At 37.9% G+C, this 28,000-nt stretch overlaps 1 long non-coding RNA gene across 1 annotated transcript in view; it reads left to right on the top strand.

Annotated features, from left to right (window-relative positions):
* The first annotated feature begins 316 nt into the window (after positions 1-316).
* The window catches only part of LOC309644107, a 32,881-nt gene continuing 5,197 nt past the window's right edge, over positions 317-28,000 (top strand). The window contains exon 1 of the long non-coding RNA XR_014254241.1: positions 317-27,675. This is a non-coding gene — a long non-coding RNA (uncharacterized lncRNA). The remainder of the gene's footprint in view (positions 27,676-28,000) is intronic.

The following is a 28,000-nucleotide window of genomic DNA, read 5'->3' as shown; positions in this document are numbered from 1 at the left end:
TAAATAGTACAGTTAACTGCTCCTGTGTCATCAAGAAATCCTGGAGGGAGCCAGACAATGAGTGCCCTGAGTCACAGGTCCAGAACCAATTGTCTTGATAGGGAAAATGTGTGCTACGGAAAGAAGGCAGCAAATGGCTTCAAATGTAGTCCATGCTCCAGCCTTAGAATCGGGTTTTCCTCAGGGTGTTGCCGTGTCTGTGTGTGGGGGTGGGGGCAGGGGAGAGGGAGAGAGAGAGAGAGAGAGAGAGAGAGAGAGAGAGAGAGAGAGGACAGAGAAGGAAGTCCCAAAGCTGTGGGCTCAATCTGTGCTTCCAGGAATGTTTCGAGGCTAACCTTCCTAAAGTCCATGTGACCTGCGAAACGACTTTAACTCCTGATCCTGAGCCTTCGGCACTGTCCCAGATGCCTGCTGTGCCTTAACGGTGCCTTAATGGTGGAACCACACCAAGTCATGCAGGGCAGGATGTACCTGATAGCTCATCAGTGCAGAGATCAAGTTTCTGTGAGAAAGCCCTGGTGGCAAAGGTTCACTTCAAGCGCAGTAGCTCACGAATAGAAATGTGGCAAGTCTCAGATTACAGGCTGTTCTGCTGCCTGTCTCTTGCCTTTCCTAGTCTACAGCTGCTGTGCATAGTGACTGGCCAGGGTTAGGGCTGAGGGAAGATGATGCAAGGGGAGAGAAAGCCAGGCTCTGCTTGCTGAGAGCTGGTAGCTGGGGTCAGCCAGGCAGGCAGGAGCTCATGGGCACAGGAGACTGGCCAAGATGTCGACTCTATTTGCATGGTGCCGCCCCTGTAAGTCCCTGTCTCTAGGGTTTGTTCTCAGTGGACTTACCAGAAATCCTTCCCGAAAATCTCAGTTCCACCCCCAACCTGTGACATTCTGTTACTGAAGAGTAATTATTACCTGGTGTGACATTTAAATATTCTCAATACTCTCTAGTTACTTTTGGTCATTCTCCTTTCCTGATTAGGTCCTCGAGAGTAAGATGTCTGTAGGCACCGCCCCATGGGGCAGAGCAGGTGTAGAAATCAAGAAATACTGGCTTGAGTGAGTTAAGAATCTAACTATTGAATTATTAAAGAAGAAACAAGGCTGAGTCCAAATAATTTTATAAACATTCAAGTGGAGAGGGCATGCAGTCTCCTCAGCATTTTTCACACTTTTTGAAAGTGACCTATAGTAAGAAATTACTTTCCCATTCTAACACAGTACATGCACACACACACACGAGAAAAAAGTTACCTGAAACTTACCCTTACTACATGTGATATACTCTGATTTTTTCTATTCTGTTCCATCTCAATAAAAAAAAAAAAGAAAAAAAGAAAAAAACTGGTCACCACCCATTAAACAGATTTTATGATCCACCAATGGGTGCCAACTTGTTGTTTGCAAAACATTGGCTTACCTCATGGGATTATATTAAACCTGACAAAGAACCCTGCTCTGCTTTGCACTCGTCACTAAAAACCGTAAAAATATTTTCTATTCATACATAATTTACAAACATTTCTTAAATAGGTTTCACTGTGTTTCACAGCTAACAAGTGGTGGAATTTAGAGCCACAGCCAGTCTTAAGATCCCAAATCGAGGGCTATTTCCGCTTTATCATGTTGTACTCATGATCTGATTTGTGCCTGTCTAGCCGCCCCAACTTGGTTGTAAGTGCCCAAAGGACCAGGAATGTACCTAACACCATGCTGGCTGCCCCAGAGGTGCTCAATGGTAAACAGGTTGGTCAAAAGCCACGTTCTGGTTTTGACATTGTATTCTGGGCATTTTTGTGCCAAAACCTTTTATAATGCTTTATAATCATACCTTGTAAAAGGTATGATTATATTTCATGGATAGTATCATATCTATGATACTCTATGTATCAATGGATTGCACTGGAAAAGTTTCCCAAGCTTGTAGGGCTTTTTCAGTGAACAGGTAGGAGGGGATGAGAGAGGGACACTGTTTGTTTCCTACCTGTGCTTGAGCTTTCCCCAGAGTTCAAAGAGAAAATTCCAGAAAGACCAATAAAAGCAACAGAAAGCAAAGTCTTTGTTTCTGCTAGTTTTCCCAAACAGCTGGTTTTCCTCAGGCTGTAATATGTAGGCCTAGCTTCTACCAGACCCCGAACCCATGATAAATGGTAAACTATCAAGAATATGCCCCAATTTGCTGCTACTTTGGGGCTTTCCAGCTAACATCCAATGTCCTTAGGGAAACACAAACATAACATCTGTCCTCAGGTATATACATATGTGTATGGGGAGGCATAAGAACTGTTAAGACTGAACATTCACTAAGTAATTGTCTGTTGAATGAATGAATGAATATGGATGAAAAAATCAAAGTGTGAACATATGCTATACATAGGTGGATATTCAGGATTTTTTACATGTTCTCATATAAAACTCGTTTCCGCAATGTCCTAGGAGCAGGAAATGTGACAATAACAGTCCTGGGGGTATCTGGATAGGAAAGGATGGGGGAGAAAAGAGTTGAGAGGAGAAAAGGGAAGGTAGGAATGGGAAAAAAGAATGCGAGGAAAACGTGGCTGGAATTGCAGGAAGAAGGCCCAGCAACACTGAATGTTGATCACATCTTTGTTAGTTCTAGAATCATCTTTATCTTACTTGCTACTCTGTATACTTTGTTGGACTCAAAGTACACATTTCATATGATGGAAAGTTCCCTTGTTTACTTATTCTTCCTGATCCAGCTTTAAAAGGCTGTCTAACCATCTCAATATGTTTCTTACAGCTGATATACTTGTGAGCTGAGGTAAGGAGTGGGAGAAAGCAGCGTCAAGGTGGCTTCCTAAATCCAGTTCATGCGAAAGAAACCTTTCCTAATATTAAATCAAGTGGAACCCTCTCAGTAGGAGAAAAATAGGTGATGTTGCAATGACAAGACTCACCTTTCAACCTCATGATTGATAACGTTTGGAGGAAAGAACGATATTCTGTTCAAAAGTCAGGTCAAAAGCTTATCCACACATTGATTTCTCAATACAGGATCTGTAATGTCAAATAAAACAAAATCCTTTGTCCCAAATGAAGTCATTAGCAAATATCTTTTTGCTCCCCTGGGAATTCTGTTCTCTCACAACATCTTTCTGAATTATCACTTTGCATTGAGTTAAGAGTTTAATCTTTCAAATGAAGTATATGACCACAGAAGAAGCCAGTGGTTCTGAGGGCAGAAGGGAAGGCTGGTACTAACCTGGTGCCTGGGAGAAACATTAAGATCAAAAGTACAGCTATGGGAGCCAGACTGCCTGGATCTGAAATTGTTTCTGCCACAAGCTATGTAAGTTACACATTTCTATATCTTATATGTGAAAGTGAAATGAAATAGTTTTATTTCATAGGAATAAATAAGTTAATACAGGTGATGCACTTAAAACAGCGCCTGAATATAGCAGGCATTCATTAAGTCCTAGGTATTAATAGGATATAAAAAAAGAAATATTCATTTGCTAAATTTGCAATTTATTTTGGTAGGTTTTTTCCTCATTTTAATAAGGGCCAGTGGTTTTAAGAATCTTGGAATGATAGATCTGAAAGGAATGTTTATTTTACAGAAATGTAAAAAGGCCACACAGCTACCTAGCGGTACATTCAGGACTAGAAACCCGACTTCCTGATTCTAAACCATTCTCCACTGTACACACTCTTTCTCTGGAGGAGGATGTCCAGGACCAAGAAAGTTCTATCAGAACAATAATAACAGCCAGAACTGCCGTACCTCCTTCAAGGGCTCCCTTGTCAATCTAATGACAATCTTAAGTTCATTCATTCTTTCATTCACTCACTCACTCATGCATTCATTCTTTCATTCACTCATTCATTCTGATTGATTCATTCTTTCATTCACTCACTCACTCATGCATCGCTGAGTTAAGCTATCCATGGAAGGTACAGAAAAGTAAAACACAGTCTTTGTCCTTAAAAGACTTCAACTGAAATTGGAGCAACAAAATAGGCAGAAATAAAGTGATACAATAATACTAACATTCATATAATATGAAAAGTATTAGAGAGGTTAGTCATCTTTTGTTATATAACCAATCAGAAGTCCAGTAAAAGAGTTTATGATAAGTTAGTACATTTATGAATGACTAAAATAAATGAAGCCAAGCGGGTCTACTATGAGTTGGGCTGTGTGTAATGTTTGCTGTAGCTGCAGGTACCAGAGGCTTCAAATCTCTATAGTGCCTTTGTTTTTGTCTCTCCTGCTGTCCAGGGGATACCCTAATAAGTCCTCCTTAGGTAGAGTCTGTATTTTGCAGCGGCTTCAGCTGTAATCCACTGCTATATTAGAGCCCTGTTTGTGTGGTGGTGAGGTGTCTGGGTGGGAAAGCATTCTACAGTTTTATAGTTAAATCTCAGTGTTTTAGTGTGCTTGGGTCCCTGGTATGCGACCTTCACAAGTGTTTCATAGACCCCACCCCGTTAGGGGCTGGAGGCAGGGCGGTGTACTTCTCCCAAGCTGAACAAGGCTCTGGAAAAATCTTGCCCCTGGAGATTAGGGCTTTGTTATGGAAAACATCTAGATTTATTTCAAAAGAAGAAAACTCCTCCACCTGTCAGAGCCATGAGGTTATCTTTCTTGGTTCTTCACTGTGAGGACCTGGTGGGTTTCCTGGAGGTAAAGCCCATGAAAGCGTGAGTGACCCCTAAGGTCACAGACTCCAGGACTCTGTCACTCTCATACTAGTCCACACTCAGCTCCAGCAATTTGTCAAAGTTACCGCAAAAGTGTTCCTATCAATGTAGGGCTCCAGTGATTTCCACTCCAGGTAAGCAGACCTCAATGACTCTCTGACTCTACTGTCTGTCCACATTTTGGGGTGGTTGTTTGCCCTGCTACCTCAGCTTCATGAGTCCAAGAAAAGTCACTGATTGTTAGGGGTTTTTTTCCCCCACTTTTTTGGGGTAAGACTGTGAGTGTTTTATATGTAGGGCTGAAACCTAAAGATCCAACTTCATTTTTTACATTTGGATATGCAGTTATACCAGCACCATTTGTTGAAAAGACTATTCTTTCCTCATTGAATCTTTTGGCATCCTCGTCACAAATCCTTTGACCATAAATGTGGGAGTTTACTTCTGGACTTTCAATTCTGTTCTCAATCGATCCATATGTCTACTTTTATGACCGTATGACACTGTCTTGATTACAGTAGCTTTGTAGTAAGTTTTGAAATTGGGAAGTGTGAGTCCTCCAAATCCATTATTCTTTTTCAAGATTGTTTTGGTTATTCCAGTTCCCTTGCATTTCCATATGAATTTTAGAATTAGCTTGTCATTTTGTGCAAAGAACCCACCTGGGATTTTGAAATAAATTGCACTGAATCTTTAGATCAATTTGGAAAGTTTTGCTATCTTAACAATATTAAGTCTTCCAGTTCTTAAATATGGGATGTCTTTCCATTTATGTAGGTCTTCCTTCTCTCAATGATTTTAGGTGTACAAATATTACACTTTTGTTACATTTATTCCTGAATATTTTATTCTTTTAATGCTATTAAAATTGGAATTGTTTTTCCTAAGTTTCATTTTTGGATTGTTCATTGCTAGGGTATTAAGATAATTGATTTTTGCATGTTGACTTCATATCCTGCAAACCTTGCTGACCTTGTTTATTAGTTCTTATGATGTTGGAGTATTCCTTTTAGGATGATCAGTTATAATTTCTCTATAGTCCAGTGAAACTGGGATTAAAAATGCCCATAAGACTTATCAATTAGAACCACTGTTACACTAAGAAAGCACACTCTTAATAAGATGGTGATGATAAACAGTAGTTAGAATGAGTCATGCAGTCCAGAGGGCTTGTATTTATTATGGGCCTGACATAAGCATGTTTACAGGCTGAAGAGAAGGAGCAAGTGGGAAGAGTTTATTTGGAAAAAGAAGGAGATGACTGACACAGAAAGTGTCAAAGAAGTCAGAAGGGGGTGGACTTAAGGTTGACCTTGTTTTCTTAGACTTTGAGATATGATATGAATGAGAATATTGGCTAGAATTTACATTAAAACTGCTGAATAAAAACAAGACATGATAGAGAGTATGCTTGATGATTTCAATTTCTCCATGACATAGGTGCTCAGGTGATCTCCTGGGGGAGGGATCTGAGGGAGAATGGCGAAGGTCCGGGACAACTGTTCAGGAGCTTGGAGAGCAGTCTGACCAAGGGCAGATGAAAGGGTTAATAGGTGTTAAGGGACCAACTGAGGCTAAATTACAAAAATGGTTGTCAGGTTGATTTGTAGGATTTCTCTAGTCATGTGTGCACAAGAATAAAGATAATAGTAAGCAGTAATGTTGTACTGATCTTGGGCTGGAGATTTACTGTCCAGGTGCTGTTGTGGTGAAGGTAGACTAACAAAAACACATCAAAGATACTGGTAAAAAAAATAACTAAGACAACCCATTATGTTATAACAGTTTACGTTGGCAAGGAAGCCTTAGAGAGTCCTCACAGACTAGGAAAAAAATTATGGGGTCAAAGAACTGGAGGTCGCTCTGAAGTTGAAAGTAGGTACAGTGGGAGTGAAGGCACAAGAGAAGTAAAAGGATAAGACATTAAGACTCATAGAGGGGTAGTACAGATCAGAATTTTGGATGTGGTGCAGTTCCAGGTGATGATAAGATTCTAGGTGTGACTTGGCTAAAGTAGAGTGGATGTGAAAGCCACTGGAATTAAGAAAGTCCGAGTGTACGTTTCTGGATGGCTCATCTACATGACCTTGATGTCACCCAGAATTAATGACAGCAACTGAGGTAGAAAGAAAGATCCAGGTCCTGTATTTGCCAGTTAACGAAGGGGAGTATCTGGGAAGTTGGTAGATTACAGTAATAAAGTGAGGCAGAGGTTGGTAAACCCATCTTACCTTAGGGAATCAAGAGCTTGCACTGAACATACCCGAGGGTTACAAAGCTCTCCGTAATCATAGTGGCTGGTTCTGGGATGGTTCTTAAGGTGGGGAAGCATCCTGAGGGAATATTTGGGATGAAGGAGGGAGGCAGCCCATATGTGTATTAGAAAACTCAGCCTGGTTGTTCCGATACAACCATCAGGAGGTGTTATTTCCCACTGTTCTTCTCTTCCCAGTGAGAACTGCTGCTTTAAGGATGGCTACAGAAATCTAGGAAGAATTCCTGAGGAGCATATGGCTTCTATCCTATTCATACTCCTGTGCTTGCTACTTATGACTATATACAGACATGAATCTAGATTTCTGAGAGATCTTTCCAAGGAAAAACACACATATTTTTCATAATTTTGTTTATTTTGATACGAAATAGCATAAATGCATACATTCATTTTTATAACAGGTGTTATTTACAGTGAAATGAACAGATCTTAAATGCACAGTTTGGTGAGTTTTGACAAATGCATAAGCCCTCACCTTTATCAGGCTATAGAATATTTCCATTACTCTAGAAAGTTCCCTGATGACCCTTCCCACTCAATTCCTGCCCTACTTGATGCAACCACAGTGCTGATTTCTATCATCACAGATTAGTTTGTCTATTTTAGAACTTCATTTTAATGGAAACACAGTTGGTATTCTTTTGTGTCTGGCTTCTTTTGCTCATCATAACAAGGTTTAAAGTTAGAATTGGGGTATTAAAGCAAGTCATTCTAATAGAAAATTCTCATGATTACCAAAGGTGACTGAATTCAGACCAGAATGAAGGCAGATGTGTAAAAGAATCGTGGTGTATTTCCACCTCCTGGACAGTTTGCCAAGAAAGCCAAGACATATTTAGTTATGTACTGCAGGAACTATCCTGTGGCCAAAGCCCACTTGGCTTTGTGTCCCCATCACCCCTTCCCCTTCTGAACTCTTTACCGTCTCTGAAATGAATCAGTGAGGAAAGGGTTCCTTTCCATACCTCTGAGAGGGATAGAAAACCTGCTCTGTACTTGGTAGTATGATCCTGCTCTTGCCTCAGGGCTTAAAAAGAAAACCCTGAAATATGTTCTCCAAGTTAAAAATGAAATTTCAGCTTAAACATGAAATCCTGGAATAGATTTCTTAACATCTGTTTCAATAGAAACCACAGTCTGAGTATTTTTTCCTTCCTCAAAATTGTGCCTAGGTATGTGGAGGGTCTGTGGACTGAATGTTTGTGTCTCTCCAAATTCATAAGTTGGAGCCCTAACACCCCAATTCAATGGTATTTGGAGGTGAGGCTTTTTGGAGGTAATTAGTGTTAGATGAGGTCAGGAGGGTGGGGCCCCCGTGAGGGGATTAGTGACCTTATAAGAAGAGATACCAAAGAGCACCTCCTTCCCCTGGACACACAAAGAAGAGGTCATGTGAGCACACAGTGAGATGCTGGCTGCCTACAAGCCAGGAGAAGAGGCCTTATAATGAAGCTACCTTGCTGGCACCTTTATCTGGGGCTTTCCAGGCTCCAGAACTGTGAGAAATAAATTTGTTTAAGCCACCCAGTCTATGGTATTTTGTTATGGCAGCCCCAGATGACTAAAACAGGAGGTAATATTTAGTAAGTACTAACTATATGCTAGGCATTGTGTCACATTTACTCTTTGAAACAAAACTAGGAGGTAGGCATTAGTATCTCCACTTTTCCAGGGAGGAAAAGAAAACTCAGCATCACACAGCTACTAAGTGATGGTAGATATTATGAAATTGCCCCCTACTCCAAGGATGCTGCATCAATTTATTCTCTCACTAACAATCCCCATATACCTACCAACCTTGATAAATAACCACTAAGCCTTTAAAATCCTTGATAGCTCTGTCTCACTGTAAGGTCCTGATCTCATTACTTCCTTTTTTGAGCTAATGGTTGAAAATGGGGATAGCTTCTAAAACTGGTAAAATATTGGCTTTGATGCTTCCTTATCAACATATACACTCTACATGAAGATTCTTGGGGAAACAGAAGGTTGCTGGGTACTGGTACAGATGGGTAACGGTGCCTTGGAAAGCAAAGATATGAAAAAACAACATTTAGGAGAGAGCTGCAGAGAGGAAGACTCTAGTTTTACCCTGTTTTATTGTCTACCTTATTCTAAGGGCGTTCTGAGCTCATAGGTGAGATCAGGGGAGCTGAAATTGCTTTGGAATTTAGTTATGTGTCCCTAATACACTGTAAATTTTGACTGAAGTCTGCCTACTGGGTGAGAAACTTAGCGTACTTAGAGCCTCACAAAATAGGGGCCTCAAAACACACAAAACAAATAAAAATACAACTGAAGGAAAGCTGAAGCTAGGACCCCACCCCGAATCATCCTTTCCCTCTTGCTTTCCCAGTAAGGAAAGTAGTAGTATCAGCCTGAGGCAGTGGGTATCATCATAACGCTGAAGGCTGTCTTGGATGGGTAGCTTCCACTAAGATAGGTAAAATATCAAGTTTACACAACTGGGAAGTGGCCAAGCCTGTATCTGAACCTGGTCTTTTTTTTCTTTTTTCCCCAATTTTCTTGAGTCATAACTGACAAATAAAATTGTAAGATATTTAAAGTGTACAACATGATGATTTGATATAGGTATATATTGTAAAAGGATTTCCACATAGTTAATTAACACATCCATCACCTCATATATTTTTATCTGTTAAAATCTATCTATCTATCTATCTATCTATCTATCTATCTATCTATCTATCTATCTATACCTGGTGAGAACATTTAAATTCTACTCTCTTAGCAAATTTTAATTATACAGTATAGTGTTGTCAACTACAGTCACCATGTTGTACATTAATTAGATCCTTATTCATTTTATAGCTGAAAGTTTGTACCCTTGTACCAATGTCTACTTATCCCCCCACCTTCCCCAGCCCCTAGTAACCCCTTTTCTACTTTTTTTTTCTATGAATTTGAATTTTTTTAAAGATTCCACTTGTGATACCATGCAGTATTTGTCTTTTTCACTTAGTATTATGCCCTCAAGTTCCATTCATGTTGCTACAAAAGGCAGGATTTCCCTTTTTCATGGCGGGATAATATTCCAGTTCATTTATATATATGTATATATCTCACACCTTCTTTATTCATTCATCTGCTGATGAACACTTAGGCTGTTTCCCTATATTTGCTATTGTGAATAATGCTGCAAAGAACATGGGGGTGCAGATATCTCTTTGATATCCTATTTTCATTTTCTTTGGATATATACCCAGAAGTAGGATTGCTGGATCACATGGTAGTTCTATTTTTAATTTCTGAAGAACCCCCATACTGTTTTCCATAGTGGCTGCACAATTTACATTCCCATCAAGAGTGCACAAGGATTCCCGTTTCTACACATCCTTACCAACCTTAACTCTTGTCTTTATGAGGATAGCCATTCTAACAATTGTGAGATGATTTACTGTAGTTTTGATTTGCATTTCACTGTTGATTACAGATGTTGAGCACCTATTCATGTATCTGTTGACCATTTGTATAACTTCTTTGGAGAAACGTCTATTCAGTTCCTCTGCCCGTTTTAAAGTCAGATCATTTGTTTTTGCTTTTGAGTTGTATGAGTTATTTACATATTTTGGATATTAACCCTTTATGGGACATATGATTTGAAAATATTTTCTCCCATTTCAGAGGTTGCCTTTTCATTTTGTTGACTGTTTCCTTTGCTGTGAAGAAGCTTTTTAGTTTGATGCAGTCCCACTTTTTAATTTTTGCTTTTGTTGCCTTTTCTTGTTGCCTGACATTTTCACTATTCTGGATAAATGTGCTTTGCTGACAAGTGAGTCAAAAGTTTGGTAACCTAATTATAGACTTTCTGGTGTGTGTGTGTGTGTGTGTGTGTGTGTGAGAGAGAGAGAGAGAGAGAGAGAGAGAGAGAGATGCACAGTGGGCAACATTTCTCTGATGGAACATGCTCATCAAGGACGGTCAGAAAATTTCTACTATCTAGTCTATCAAGTAATGTTTAGTTAAAATCTTCTGTTTGAAAGCATAAGCAATCAAGTTAGGCTAGTTTAAGTTACAAAGGAGAACTTTCTGGAAGAATACAGAGCAAACTTAAATAATCAGTCCTTAGGAATTTTGGGATCTCAATGGTAAGAATGTATAGACTTTTTGTTTAACATTCTACCACTAATACAACTCAATTACAAATTCCCAATCTCTGTGATTCTTAAGAGAGAGAATTAGATTACATAGCTGGATCAGGCATATGATCTGCACTGTATCTCTAGCCTTCACCTTCTACTTCCAGGTGTTCTTTTCAGTCACAGACGTCAGAGTGATTAGTGATCATCTAATTCAACTCCATTTTTCAGATGATGAAACATGAGGGAAGTAAAGCCACAGTCAGTAGCACAGGCAAGGATACCGCAGTATAAATCAAGAGACTCCAAGCCATATTTCCACTTCTGTCCCTTTTCACCCCCATTTCCTTAGACATCACTTTTGTCTTGACTTTTATTACCTCAGATCCAACACATTACAAGAGACTTCTAAGGATCTCTTAAGACTGTCCTTAAGGGTGTCCTCAGCCTAACTGATACTGAATCACTATAAGAGATCTCACCAAAACAATTATGATTGTGCTATTCTTTTGATTCAACTCAAAATCTCCAATGGTTACCCACTGTCCATCAGCCAAATCCCTCATTATAAATGCTAGTTTGTGTGCCTGGGAAAAGTTCATAGGAAACTGGAGTGAGTTAACACCTATCCTTCTGAAACTACTCCAAAAATGCAGGGGAAGGCACACTTCTGAACTCAATGAGGTCACCATCATCCTGATACCAAAACCAGACAAAAATACCACACAAAAAAGAAAATTACAGGTCAATATCACAATTTCAATGAACATAGATGCAAAAATCCTCAACAAAATACTAGTAAGCCAGCTTCAACAATACATTAAAAGGGTCATACACCATGACCTAGTGAGATTTGTCCTAGGGATAATTTTCAATATCCACAAATCAATCAATGTGATAGACCATGTTAACAAACTGAAGAATAAAAACCATATGATCATCTCAATAGATGCAGAAAAAGCTTCTGATAAAATTCAACATCCATTTATGATAAAAAAATCTCCAGAAAGTGGGCATAGAGGGAACATACCTCAATATAATGAAGGCCATAAATGACAAACCCACAGCTAACATCATACTCAATAGTGAAAAGCTGAAAGCATTCCCTCTAAGATCAGGAACAAGACAAGGATGCCCACTGTCACCACTTTTATTCAGCATAGTTTTGGAAGTACTAGCCACAGCAATCAGAGAATAAAAAAAATAAAAGGAATCCAAATTGGAAAGGAAGAAGTACAACTGTTACTATTTGCTGATGACATAACATTACACATAGAAAATCCTAAAGATGCCATCAGAAAACTACTAGAGCTCATCAGTGAATTTGGTAAAGTAGCAGGATACATAATTAATATAAAGAAATCTGTTGCAGTTTTATACACTAACAATGAAGTATCAGAAAGAGAAATTAAGGAAACAATCCCATTTACCATCACATAAAAAAGAATAAGATACCTAGGAATAAACCTACCTAAGGAGGCAAAAGACCTGTACTCTGAAGACTATAAGATGCTGATGAAAGAAATGGAAGTTGACACAAACAGATGGAAAGATATATTGTGTTCTTGGATTGGAACAATCAATACTGTTAAAATGACCATACTGCCCAAGGCAATCTACAGATTCAGTGCAATCCCTATCAATTTACCAATGGCATTTCTCACAGAACTAGAAAAAAAAATTCTAAAATTTGTATGGAAACACAAAAGACCTCAAATACCCAAAACAATCTTGAGAAAGAAGAATGGAGCTGGAGGAATCATGCCCTCTGGCTTCAGACTATACTATAAAGCTACTGTAATCAAACCAGTATGGTACTGGCACAAAACCAGTTCACACAGATCCATGAACAGGATAGAAAGCCCAGAAATAAACCCACACACTTATGGTCAATTAATTTATGACAAAGGAGGCTAGAATATACAATGGAGAAAAGATAGTCTGTCCAATAAGTGATGCTGGGAAAACTGGACAGTTACTTGTAAAAGAAAGAAATTAGAAAATTTTCTAATACCACATACAAAAATAAACTCAAAATGGATTAAAGACCTAAATGTAAGACCGAATACTATAAAACTCCTAGAGGAAAATGTAGGCAGAACACTCTTTGACATAAATCGCAGCAATATTTTCTTGTATCTGCCTCTTAGAGTAATGGAAACAAAAGCAAAAATAAACAGATAGGACCTATTTAAACTTTAAAGCTTCTGCACAACAAAGGAAACCATTAACAAAATGAAAAGACAACCTATGGAATGGTAGAAAATATTTGAAAATGATGCCACCAACAAGGGCTTAATTTCCAAAATACACAAACAGCTTATACAGCTCATTATCAAAAAAAAGCAAACAACCCAATCAAAAAATGGGCAGAAGCCCTAAATAGACATGTCTCCAAAGAAGACATACAGATGGCGAACAGGCACATGAAAAGATGCTCAACACCACTAATTATTAGAGAAATGCAAATCAAAACTACAATGAGGTAGCACCTCACATCAGTCATAATGGCCATCATCATAGAAGCACTATTTACAATAGCCAAGACATGGAAACAACCTAAATGTCCGCCGACAGACGAATGGATAAAGATGTGCTATATATATATATACAATGGAATATTACTCAGCCATAAAAAAGAATGAAATAATGCCATCTGCAACAACATGGATGGACCTAGAGATTATCATACCAAGTGAAATAAGACAGACAGAGAAAGATAAACATCATATGATATCACTTTTATATGGTATCTAAAAATTATACAAATGAACTTATTTATAAAACAGAAATAGACTCACAGACATAGAAAACAAATTTCTGGTTACCAAAGGGGAAAGGGGGAGGAGGAATAAATTAGGAGTTTGGGATTAACAGATACACACTACTGTATACAAAATAGATAAACAACAAGGACCTACTGCATAGCACAGGGAACTATATTCAGTATCATGTATCAATAGTAACCTATAATGGAAAAGAACCTGAAAAAGAATACACACACACACGCACACACACACAACTGAATCACTTTGCTATATTATATACCTGAGTCTAACAAAACATTGAAGATCAATTACTTTAATTATAAAAAGAAATTTGAGGGCTTCCCTGGTGGCACAGTGGTTAAGAATCTGCCTGCCAATGCAGGGGACACGGGTTCAAGCCCTGGTCCAGGAAGATCCCACATGCCACGGAGCAACTGAGCCTGTGTGCCACAACTACAGAGCCTGCGCTCTAGAGCCCATGAGCCACAACCACTGAGCCTGCATGCCACAACTACTGAAGCCCGCACACCACAACTACTGAAGTCCGTGAACCTGGAGCCCGTGCTCCGCAACAAGAGAAGCCACTGCAGTGAGAAGCCCGCGCACTGCAATGAAGAGTAGCCCCCGCTCTCCACAACTAGAGAAAAGCCCACGCACAGCAATGAAGACCCAACGCAGCCAAAAATAAAATAAATAAGAAAAAAAAAAAGAAATTGGAGGGATTCTTGGGACCTAATTTCTCTGAAAATAAGATTAACAGGTTAATTAAACACCAGATGATCTCTGAGGTCCCACCCAAGCCAAACTTTTCAAGACCGTATACCATATGGCTTCAAATTACCTTCCAAGCCTCATCTTCTCTAACTCAATATAAACCAGTCTTTATTCTTTCATATGTTCACATATTTTCACTGTTAGAAATACATTTTTATACCACCTCAGAAAAAATAAAATTCAACACTTAGGAGCTCAAGAGCAATGAAATGTTTTTCTTCTCTTCAAATGAATTTACTAATTCAGCTCTTCATGTTCCAGAAATTGTCACTGATTTGGTAATTTGTTGAAAACATTTATATACAAATATTCCACTAAAACATAACATCTACAGACATCAAGAAGTTTATTCAGCCAAATATGTAATCTTAGAATAAAATACTCTGAATACACACAAATGAGTAAGACATAAGAATATAATAAAATAGCATTTATGCTGGAGGGGTTTGATGATATATGCCCCTAGAGATAAAATTTCATTAGAATTACCTTCTCTCCACCTTCTTTTGTTTCAAAGACTTTTTGTACAGCACATTGCTTTTATGTTGGGAGTTTATCACTAAATTTAACTTTTTTACAATCTTAATTACTTTATTATTTCTTTTTCCAAAACCATTTGAAATACTGGAATAAAATCAGTCATTGCCAAGTTTTATGAAAATATATATCAAATTCTAAACTCTCCTACTCTTCTCAATGGTGTTACCCTACAGAGCTGCTTTCTCTATAGTCATTCTTTTCAACACCAACATTTTTATTCACTTTATCGTTTTAAAGAAAATCTTTCTATAGTGAGGACATCCTCCTCAGAGAATAATGAACAGAGCTCAGTATTTTCTTTATGATTAAAGGTTATCCTTAACCTTTTCCTTTTATTTCAGAATAATTTATTGAGCATACACTGAACAAATTGCTGGAGATGCTACTACACTCACTCTGTGTAGGACCTAAGTACAAGAAGACATGCTCAGGGCATATTTAGGATGGCGGGACACAAGTGGGTTGCTGGCCTGGAGATGGAAAAGTGTTGTAAATGCATCATAACTGGAGTGTCTTCATGTTTTTTCATTTTTGTTCCATACATACCCTTCAAACTAATGCTAAATCTCCCACTTATGTCCCTCTTTATCCATTACCAGATGTTCATTCTCTTTTCACCCTCAAAACAAATCTACAAGATAAACGGGCTAATGGTATCCTTCTCATATGGTGGGCAAAAAAAAATCTAGGCCATAAGGCTACGTGCTTGCCTGGACCCTGTAATATGTAGCTAGCTGAAGGGAGGATATATTTTCTTCTAACTTGTAGCTTAACTCCTTGGTTTCTTTCATAATTTTGTCCAATCTTCCCACAAAGTAGGAGAGGACTCAGTAGTTCTGAGTAGGAATGGAACTATGGTGAAAAGTAATGCATCTACAATGAAATCTATCAGTTTCTTTCAAAAAATAAGTTTGCAAATCTCCACACAGATGGGGTAGCTGGAGCACAGAACTCTGACTTTCAGCCCTGAAATCCACTTTCCCCTAAGTGGTTTCTTCCTGCCCTGTTATACTAGCCCAAGCAGGTATCCAGACCACTTTCTTATTTCTCCACAGCACAGCTGATAAATGCTTTTTCCAATTTTTTTTTTTTTTTTTTTTTTGGCTGCGTTGGGTCTTCGTTGCTGCGTGCGGGCTTTCTCTAGTTGCGGCGAGCAGGGGCTACTCTTCGTTGCGGTGTGCAGGCTTCTCATTGCGGTGGTTTCTCTTGTTGTGGAGCACAGGTTCTAGGCGCGCAGGCTTCAGTAGTTGTGGCACGTGGGCTCAGTAGTTGTGGCTCACAGGCTCTAGAGTGCAGGCTCAGTAGTTGTGGCGCATGGGCTTAGTTGCTCTGCGGCATGTGGGATCTTCCCGGACCAGGGCTCGAACCGGTGTTCCCAGCATTGGCAGGCAGATGCTTAACCACTGCGCCACCAGGGAAGCCCCAATTTTTTTTTTTAACATTGACTCATTTATTCAGATTTTCTACTCCATCTTAGGTCAACTTTAATCATTTGTATTGTAGGAGATGTATCCATTTCATCTATGTTTTCAGGTGGATTAGTACAAAGTTGTTATAGTATTCTCATAATTTTCTTTTATCTTTCACATATTTGTGTCTATGACCTTTCACTCATTCCTCATGTTTTTTTGTGATCTCTTTTTGTTCCTTGGTCAATCTTGCCAAAGGTTTTATTTTATCCAGTTAACAACAAAAATAAAAAATGGGGAAATTCTGTGGGGCTGATAAACTCCATCCATTCAATATATATGTATTATGCACTCTATGCCAGGCACTGATCTATGGCTAAATGTTGCTGATTGGTGGGGTGACCACATGACCCAATTTATGCCTATTTTCAGCTGTAATAATTAACAGTGCTCTCTTACTCTCTTTTACTAAGTGTCCAAGATTGTAAAATAAGTTACATGATCAACCCACTGATGGTTCAAATAAAATTAAAGTTGAAATATACACATGGTGGTCTTTACAAGATATGTTTTGGTGAAGTGCTGAAGATAGAAACCTGATTAGGTTTTTTTTTTTTTCTTCTTCTTTTTTTTTTTAAATGGAGAACGACTGAAGACAGTGAGAATAAGCAATTATTTTGAAGAATTTTGCTACAGGAGACAGGAGAAATGAGGTAGGAGGAAGAAGAAATGGACTTATCTATTTGCTATTTCATCCGTTTCTGCTTTAATTATTTTTATTTCTTCTTTCTATGGGCTTGTTTGGGTTATTTATTTCCTAGCTTCTTAGGTTAGTGTGTAATGCTTTTGAAGCCATGAAAAAACATATAAGTTCTGATATGGAGTGCTTTCATTTTCATGAATTTATAAATAATTTTAAACTACAATTTTCACATTCTCTTTAACCAATAAATTATTTAGAAGTGACTTAAAATATCTAGATGCCTGGATTAACTTTTTAAAAAATTTAAAAAAACTTTAATATACTGGGGTTGGTTAAGTGGTCTATATATCTCTATATTTCATTTTTTTCCCTAACTGTAATTTCTTTGTGACATTCTATACGACCAATTTTTGTAAATGTTGACTGAGTAAATGAACAAGTTGCATATTCTCTATTGGATGTGAATTCTATTCATATATATTAGCATGAACTTATTAATTACATTATTTAAATATTCTATATTTTTATTCATAGTCCATCATAGTGGGAGACTTTAACATACGTCTACGATATGGATTTTCTAATTTCCATCTGTGATTTTATCAATTTTCCTTGTATTTCCAAATGATGTTAGGGGCATTTAAGTTTATGATTATTATTGCTTCTTGGTGAATTATTTAACCATGAGAAATGTCCTTTATTAAACTTTTAATGTTTTTGACTTTCAATTCTACCTTGTCTGGTATTGATGGTGCTATTGCCACCTTTCTGTTAGTACTTGCTAGGGATATGTTTTCAAACTTTGAGTTATCACAGTTTTGGCTTTCTCTAGTAACCTGCACATAGCTGGATTCTTAAAAGTCCAAACTATTTTCCCTTTAATGAGACAAACATAGGCAATTCATATTTACTGTTACATTTGATACACTTAGACCTATTCCTACCGCCTTATTTTGTGTTTTCAATTTACCATCCTTTTTCTCATGCTTGCATTTCTTCTTCCCAGCCTTTTCATGGATTAGTGGAATTTTCTTTGTTCCTCTTTTCATTTACTGGTTTGAAAATCATACATATTCTATTTTTATTTTTCTAGTAGTTACACTTAAGCTTTTATCATAAGTGGTTAGATTTATATTTTTCTAATAGTGTCTGAAGTTAATCGCTACCCATTGATTCCTTTTGATGAATCTTAGAATGCTTTTATTTTCCTAAATTCTTCATCAGCACCCTTGCCCCCATCTTCCCACATCCCATGTTGACATAATCTGAAATCTTGGCACAGTATTGTTTTTTAAAAGTAATTTTATAATCATATTTATAGAATGGCTTTATTACTTTTTTTGCTAACTATTGCAGTTCATTGTTAAGTTCCGGATTGACTTTTTTGGGGGGTGTATTCTCTAGTAGTTCTTTCAGCTTTCAGAGAGAATCTGCTGGGTTGTTAGAATTTGAATTCTTGGATATTTGAAAGAATCTTATTTCATTCTCACATTTCAATGATGTCATGGCTGAACACAGAAATCTAGATTTGAACTTCTTTTCCTTTACCAAACTAAAAATATCATCCAATGTCTTTTTTCATCCAATATTGTTGATGACACACCTAATACCAAATCTGATTAGAATTACTTTGAACAGTCTTTTTCTCACCCTCTCTGGAGGCTGCAGCAGTTTGTCTTTATCCTTACAGCTTTTAGCATATTGACTATATTGACTAATGAAAGTTCTGAACTTTCATTACTTTTGTACATTGCCTTTTATTTTTGTTGTGTGTTTATCCTACTCTGTAGTTGGTGGACCATTTCAATCCTCAGATTTATATATTTCTTCAACTATAAGAAATTCCATCCTATTATTTCTTCAGATTTTACCTCTCTTCTATTCTCATTATTCTCTATTGGGTAGATCCTACGACTTGCAGAACTTTCTTCCATGTCTTAAGTTTTTATCTTTTTCTCGCCTTGTACTTCATCCCTAGGCTGTCTTCCAGATATCTAATTTCTTTTTTAGCTATGCCTATTCTTCTATCTAGTGCATTTTTAATTCCAATTATATTTTTTACTTCCAAGGTTTGTCTTTGGTTTGTTTTATAACAGACAGTTCCTGATTCATTATTGTGACATCATCCTATATCTGAAGACACTAATCACACTTGTTTTAAAGTCCTTTTCTTATCGCTCTATTAACTTTTGCATAGTTGTAATTCTGTTGGGTTGTTACCTATTTTTCACGGTGGCTGCGTGCCAGATGTTGGTGATTTTTGACTGTGGGATCATCTTTGTGGTTTGGATCCCATGCTGGATCCTTTATACTTCTAGTCTTTCAGCCAGCCTTGGGGGAGGTGGACAAACAGCTACTGAGGTTTGTGCTCCCCACTGTTTTCAGTGAGAATGGGGAAAAGGTGGGATGTATTCTGGATGGAATATCTTAGAGGCTGGTATTCTGGGCTCGGTCATTATCTCTGGGCATTGTCAGGCCCTGCCTCTCCTTCAGCATGGCTCCTGCCCAAAGACAGATCCGAATGGATGGAGAGGAGGGTGGGATGCACACGACACACTGTGGGTACCCCAACTCATTTTCCTGTCATTTGCATTGAACCACTCTTCTCTACTCCTGGCTTCTTCCACCTGTAGGCAGGAGGAATTCCTGGTGATTCTCCCATGTTCTCTGTAGTACTTTCCAAAGGGATCCAGCACAAATTCCAGGCTGCGATTACCCTCTTCAAACTTATCCTTTGTTCGTTTACTCTCAGGAATTTCTCATAATTTTCATTAGCCAAAATTTTCTCTTTGAATTTGCAGAACAAGGTATATATTCCCATACTCAAAAAAGAAATCCAAGGCTTAGAGTAGAAGGATAGATGGGATTGGGGAAGGGGAGAACATTGCTGTGTGCAATTAGTTTCCCATCTGGAAGGCAAAAGCCTCCATTTTTACTTTGGGTTGTTTGTCTTTTTCTTATTGATTATTAGAGATATTAACCAACTTTCAGCTGTGTTGTAAATATTTGTTACATATGTCTTTTAATTTTGTTTAAGGTACCTTCTGATATACAGAAATTTTACATTTTTATGAGGTCAAATCTGTCCATTTTTTACTTTAAGATTTCTGGATGTTGTGTTATGCTCAAGAGGTCTTCCTAATCCATAATTAAATCCTATTTTACTATACAGTGCCCTTTACTATTTCATAGTTCAGTCTTTTGTGATTAGATATTTCATGTTTAGATACAGATCCAACAGGATTTTAATTTTGTGTTTGGTCTGAGATTTGGTATGTATCCTATTCTCCCCTTTCCAAGTGGAACTTTTTATTGCTGTTGTCCTTTTCTGCTCCACTAACTTGTGCTGGTGTGTGGGTGTGCAGGAGCAGTTAACATCTTTTAGTTCATAGGTCACCAAACCATAAAGAACCACATATTTGATTTGAAGTATTTGATGGAATGGACTGCACAGCAGTCAGAGTTCTTAAACTTTGAGATGAATGCAGTGACTGCATAAGATTTGGGGTCATCTCTCTTGGGGAGGAAATGAGTGTGAAGAAGGGTATATAGATACAGGTAGCCAGAGAAGCTGACTGGGGCAGAGAGCACTAACTGTCCACAGAAACCACTTTCTAGTTTTCCCTTTGAGCGCACAGCTAGAATCCATTTTCCTGCCTCCCTCACAGTTGGGTACAGCCATGGGACTAAGTTCTCCCCAGGGTAATGTGAACGGTATTCGTGCCAGGCCCATGAAAAACTCTCCCTTGCACTCCTCCATCCTCCTTTCTGAGGCTGGATATAGAGGATGAGGTTCTAGGAGATGGGGCCACGAGATGCGAGGATTCTGAGTACCTGAAAGACTGTGTGTAGGGCCTGCTAACCAGAAACACTCACCTTGGACTATTACTTAAGTGAGAAATAAGCTTCTTTGGTATTTGCCCAAACTAAGGAGATTTAGGTTTCTACTAGATATGCCGTATCCAGTTAGGGAAGTTTCCTTCCATTCCTATTTTACCAAGAGACTTCCTTGTTTTAATCAGGAATGGGTGTTAAATTTTACTAAAACATTTTTGACATCTATCAAGGGTATCATAGAAATCTTATCCTTAAGTCTCAAAATGTAATAAATTACAATTGATACATTAAAAGTCTCCAAATTCTTGATTGGCTTATAGTTTTCTTTTTTTATCCTATCTTTGTCCACTTTTGGCACTGAGTTTATACCAGATACAAATTGACAAGCTTTTCAGCTTTTTCTCTGGTTTTGAACAACTTATGTATCATGAGTCACTGGGGCCTGGTGTCCTTTTGAGAAATACGTTTTTTACTACAGTTCTAACTTCCTCTACGGTTACTGGTCTACTCAATTACTTACAAGTGAAACATCTTTCCATTCTGGAGTTTTCTGGGCCATAATTTTTCTAACTTATATCAAGTAAGTGAGTAAGCAACCAAGGCAAGCCCACATTCCTCCATAATATGTTTGGTATTCTTGATGTATAATTTTATCCATGTAAATCTTCTAGAATTTTAGTCTTACTGTGAATAAAAAGGAACCTGAATCCTTAGAGATAATCTTTTTCTTTTTTTAATACTAATTGGAAAAATGTACATATTGAACTTATCTATATTAAAACTTTTGAATTCTAAAATTATCACAAATATGAGAACTTAAGCAATAAAAACTGGCACACTTCTGTCTTTAAATGTTTTAGTGTCTATATGTGAGAAAGACATATCTTATTAATATGACATGGTGATTTATGTTTCTTGATTATCTGTATCTTTGGAATTAGATGAATAGAAACTTAATATGACCATAAAATAACCATTATACAGAGATTTAAAGATTCATTTTATTTTGTTTTTTCCTAATCATCTTATTATTAAAACCAAAGTTACATATTTTTATGCACAGTGAATTCATTCATTAGGAGGCTATCTAATATCACCCCTGGTCTATATTATCACAGTTCAGAACATGGACTTCGGTGTCAACTTTTATTGGCTCTGTGACATTTGGCAAGTATCTTAACCTCTCTGTGCTCCAGCTTCCTCAAATGTAAAGTGAGGATAACTATGCTACCTACCTGATAGGATTTTCCCAAGGGTTAAGAGTTCAAAATGTAAAGTTATTAGAACATTCCTGGGGAAAATATTAGTACCATGAAAGTTAGCTATTTTTATTATAATCTAGAAGCAATCACAGGTATCTCTACTGAAAACTTTTCTGCTGATTTTCTTCTCATTATTAGAGTGCCCTTAATGTTTAAGGGACATTATACAAATTGTCATAATCTTATCTTAAACCTAGTGATGTAGGTATTATTATGCTCCATATGAGAAACTAAGAAAAGTGAAATAACTTTTCAAATTCACAAGGTGGTAAGTGGCAGAACTGGGATCCAAATCCAGGTCCGTCTGACACCAAAGTCTTGCTCTTTCCATTACATTACTCAGCCTGATGCCCCCATTCTCTGTAAAATTCACTACAATCACCTCTTTCTGCTATCACCAAACCAGAGCAAATTTTTTTTTTCTGGTAGACTGAAAAGATTGTACTTATAGCAACAATGTAGTACCTCTGTACTGGCATTAAACTGTAGGTATCTGATGACATTAATGATTAACTCCTGATTCCCTCAGCTTAACCCAGATAATGTGTCAATCAATACTCAGCCTTTTGGTTTACTCTATGCCATGCCTCTCAGTTTCCAGTTTCAAATAGGCATTTAAGAATGCCTCTCTGTACTTCAGACAACACTAAAAGCTACAGTATTCAAAACAGCATGGTACTGGCACAAAAACAGACATATAGATCAATGGAACAGAACAGAGAACCCAGAAATAAACCCACACACCTAAGGTCAGTTAATCTTCAACAAAGGCAGCAAGAATATACAATAGAGAAAAGACAGTCTCTTCAACAAGCAGTGCTGAGAAAGCTGGACAGCTACATGTAAGTCAATGAAATTAGAACACTCCCTCACACCATACACAAAAATAAACTCAAAATAGTTTAAAGACCTAAATATAAGACATTACACCATAAAACTCTTAGAAGAGAACATATAGGCAAAACATTCTCGGACATGAATCATACCAATATTTTCTTAGATCAGTTTCTGAAGGCAAAAGAAACAAAAGCAAAAACAAACAAGTGGGACCTAAGCAAACTTATGAGCTTTCTCACAGCAAAGGAAACTACCGACAAAATGAAAACACATTCTATGGAATGGGAGAAAATGCTTGCAAATGATGCAACCAACGAGGGGTTAATATACAAAACATACAAACAGCTCATATAACTCAATATCAAAAAACAAACAACCCAATCAAAAAATGGGCATATAAGAACTAAATAGACATTTCTCCAAAGAAGACATACAGATGGCCGACAGCCACATGAAAAGATGTCCAACATCACTAATTATTAGAGAAATGCAAATCAAAACCACAATGAGGTATCACCTTACACTGGTTAGAATGGCCATCATCAAAAAGTCTACAAATAATAAATGCTGGAGAAGGTGTGGAGAAAAGGAAACCCTCCTACACTGTTGGAGGAACTATAAGTTGGTGCAGCTACTATGGAGAACAGTATGGAGCTTCCTTAAAAAACTAAAAATAGAGCTACCGTGTGATCCAGCAATCCCACTCCTGGGCATATATCTGGAAAAGATGAAAACTCTACTTTGAAAAGATACACGTACCCCAACGTTCATAGCAGCACTATTTACAATAGCCAAGACATGGAAACAACATAAGTGCCCATCAACAGATGATTGGTTTAAGAAGATATGGTATATACATATACAATGGAATATTACTCAGCCATAAAAGGAATGAAATATTGCCATTTGTAGCAACATGGATGGACTTAGAGATTATCATAGTAAGTAAATCAGACAGACAAAGACAAATATATATATATATTGCTTATATGTGGACTCTAAAAATTAATACAAAAATGAATCTACATACAAAACAGAAACAGACTCACAGATATACAAAACTTATGGTTATCAAAGGGGAAAGGGAGGAGGGATGGACAAATTAGGAGTATGGGATTAACAGATAGAAACTGTTAAAAGGGAGGAGGGATGGACAAATTAGGAGTATGGGATTAACTGATAGAAACATAAAATATATAAGCAATAAGGATTTGCTATATAGCACAGGGAACTATATTCAATATCTTATAATAACCTATAATGGAAAATAACCTGAAAAAATATATATAACTTTGAATCACTTTGCTGTACACATGAAACTAACACAATATTGTAAATCAACTATCATTCAATTAAAAAAAATAATGCTGAATGCCTGTCTCTAGTTCTCTGGGCAGTCTCTTGGAATGAAGGCGCTACACAATATAAAATGCCAATGAATCAGTTACTGCACTGGATTCCTGGCGTTCAAATTAGAATGGGAGGAAAATGGCTGCTTTCTGAGGTGCAGACAAGAGGGCTAGTTGCTGGGAAGATGCTTCCTAAGCCTGGAAATAAAGTTTTGACTGTGCTCATTCAAAGGCCTATGTCCAGTCGAGGTCTGCACATCCATGGAGCCAGTCACTTCTCTAGTCACGCCGATCCAGCGTGCTCACTACTGCCTCCTTGCATCTCTTGAGAAGCTTCGAATCACAGAGTGGTGCCTATTAGTCTGGACTGTTTTTTGTATTGTTCAGTTTCTCTAACAAAATGGTAACTTCCATATGTTTTCTTTTGTGTTCATATCCTCCATATCCTTTGCCAAGTGGGGACCATGTACTGACCATTATCTTCTTTTTCACATTGTGATAAAATGTACATGACATAAACGTCACCATTTTAACCATTTTTAAGTGTACAGTTCTATGGCATTAAGCACACTCACACTACTGTGCAACTATCACCACCATCCATCTCCAGAAAATTTTCATCATCCCAAACTGAAACTCTGTACCCATTAAACCATAACTTCCTCTTCTCCCCTCCTCCCTAACCCCTGGCAATAACCATTTGACTTTCTGTTTCTATGAGTCTGACTGTCCTTATATAACTGGAATTGATTCATACAATCTTTGTTCTTTTGTGTCTGGCTTATTTCACTTAGCATCATGTTGTCAAGGTTCTTCCAGGTTGTAGTGTGTGTCAGAACTTCATTTCTTTTTTAGACTGAATGATATTCCATTGTATGTATATACCACATTTTGCCTGTTCATTCATCCATGGATGGATATTTGGGTTGTTTCTTCATTTTGGCTATTGTGAATAGTGTTGCTATGAATGCTTGTATAAAAATGTCTGTTTGAATCCTTCTCAAATTTTTGGGGTATATACCCAGTAGTAGAATTGTTGGATCATATGGTATTTCTGTGTGTGTGTGTGTGTGTGTTTGTGTGTGTGTGTGTTTTGAGGAACCACTCTACTACTTTCCACCGTACTGCACTGTTTTACATTCCAATGAGCAATGAACAAGGTTCCAATTTCTCTACATCCTCCCAACACTTATTTTACCATCATTCTTCTGACTTAATCCTCATAACAAACGAAAGATTTTACTGTATCTGGCATCTGTATCACACTTCACAGTTGACAAATTTTTTTTTGCATATATTACCCCTTTAAACCATTATAATAAGCTTTGGTTTAAGTATTATATTTTTATTATGAAAGAAGAAATTGAAGCTTAAGGGTGTTACATTACGTGTCCAAGACCACAGAGCTAATAAATGGAAAAGTCAAATACATAACTTTACTCCTGACTCTTTTCTTATTGGGAAAATTTAACAGTCTACGTTCTTTGAGATTCTCCCTTGCATGCTCTGTTCACTCTGAATCACAGCATTGAGAAGTTTCCAGGAAAGGATACTTGCTGTTTTCCCACATCTCCTAAGGTATCAAAAAAAAATAAAGGCTTAAATAAGTAGCAGGAGTGATTTAGGTTAGATATTAACTGGGTGGCTGATGCTGGCGAGACACTGGAAAAGATGACCACAGGACACTTGGAGATAATTCCCGTCTTGAAAAGTGCTATGGGTTGGATTCCATCCCGGTAGATGCCTACAGGTGCAGGGAGTAATTCAATGAATCCTTGTTAATTATTTGAAAGCAGGGGATAAATTGGACGACTTCACAGAGTTTCTTCCATTCTCTGATTCTAATAACAAAGATTCTACTGAATGGACTTGTACTACTCAAGAAAGTTGTTCTCTGGTTTTTGGGAATGGGTCTTTTTTTCTTGACCCTCTCATCTTTGATCTCTGGAGAAGGCCTCACTCAGTTCCATTTCATACCCTCAGAGTTAACCAAGGCCTCGGGGGAGAGCTCAGAGATGACCTAACTCACCTGGGGTCCTAAGCTACATCTTGGGCAGTTAGCTTTCTATACCACTGTTGATTTGATTTCACTTTGCTCCCCAGGGAGATCTGAAGGAGTTGCAATTTTGGCCTGAGATGAAAGGGGACAGCTTCAATTTCCAACCTTTATGGGTCGTCAGTGCTGAAGCATAAAGAAGGGACAAGGTAGCTGGCTGAAGACAGTAAGCCTAGAAGAAAGATACCTAGTGGGGAAAATAAAATTATCTGGGTATTTGTCTAGATGCTGCTGCAGTCATCTATCTGCCTTAGAGCAGCAGTCTGTAGGGTATTTAGACATGCATGTGATTTTACTCATGGTTGAAAGTCCCTTCCCTCTCTGACAGAACTGTAAATTGTACAACTTTTAATGATCCTATAAGCAAGACTAATTCTGCTTCCCTGATGTGCTTAATATCTACGCGTTTTAGTTTCCTCTTTATTCAAAAGAAAGAATCAAAACTTCCCACCTCACAGTTGTTAGAGAGCTAAGCAATGAAGCTTTCTGAAAGGTAGCATGCATTCCAAGTACTTTAAAGACCCTTTCAGGAGAATGTTGAAATTAAGGAAAAACTATTGTAGAAGTCATTTAACAAAATGCTTCCTAAAAAATTAAGGTAATGCACCATAAGCAAACAAAAGTGGTAATCAGTTAATAAGTAATGTGCATTTGAAACTCAAAAAGATAAAATAAGAAGAAAATTATTATTTTTTTAAAAAGCGAAAGTACTGCCTCTCACCCACATCCTCTTTCTTTCCTTTCCTATTCTTTGAAGCCCCCTTGCTGGGGGCCCTTACTTCCTACACTGTAATTGATAAGCGAAGAACTGGGTTTAGAGGGGCAGTCACTGAAGCACTGCTTTAGCAAACAGCCCAGCTTTTCCATAAGGCCAGCACTGTTGACCCGAGTAGAGATCACACTGCTCCTGCCTAGTGCAGGACATTTAGTTTTTAGAACCACAGACCAGAGAATGCAGAACCGGGGAGGGTACTCAGTGAAGAGCCCATCCAACCAACCCTGTAATTGTTCAGATAACAAAACTGAAGCCAGGACAGGTGCTGATTTTTTTTCTCTTTTACATTTCAGAGCTGGAAATTGAAGAATGCAATGAAAAGCAAGGTTATAAAAAAGGCAAGAGTACACCCATTTATCTCATACCCAGGGGGTGCTTATTTGCAAGTAGACCTGCCTTCAGATGGTCCACTGGGTCTGCAGAGTTTACAGAACAACTAAAGATCCCTCCAAAGCAGGCATCGTCTCAATAAATACATGGAGTTAAGGCCAAGAGAACTTAGCTTAGCGCTTAGCTGATCCTCATTCTTGGCAGAACTCCCTTCTAAGCCCAGATCACTTCAAGTAAGATTAGAAACTGCCCTCCAAAGATCTGCCTCTTTACCTCTTCAGGGCAGCTGGAGGCTTCTGTTGGCAGCTCTAATCAGTGCAA

Source organism: Balaenoptera physalus (assembly GCF_965194825.1).
Source record: "Balaenoptera physalus genome assembly, chromosome: 15".
NCBI lineage: Eukaryota > Metazoa > Chordata > Mammalia > Artiodactyla > Balaenopteridae > Balaenoptera > Balaenoptera physalus.
This window is presented reverse-complemented; position numbering and strand designations above follow the sequence as displayed.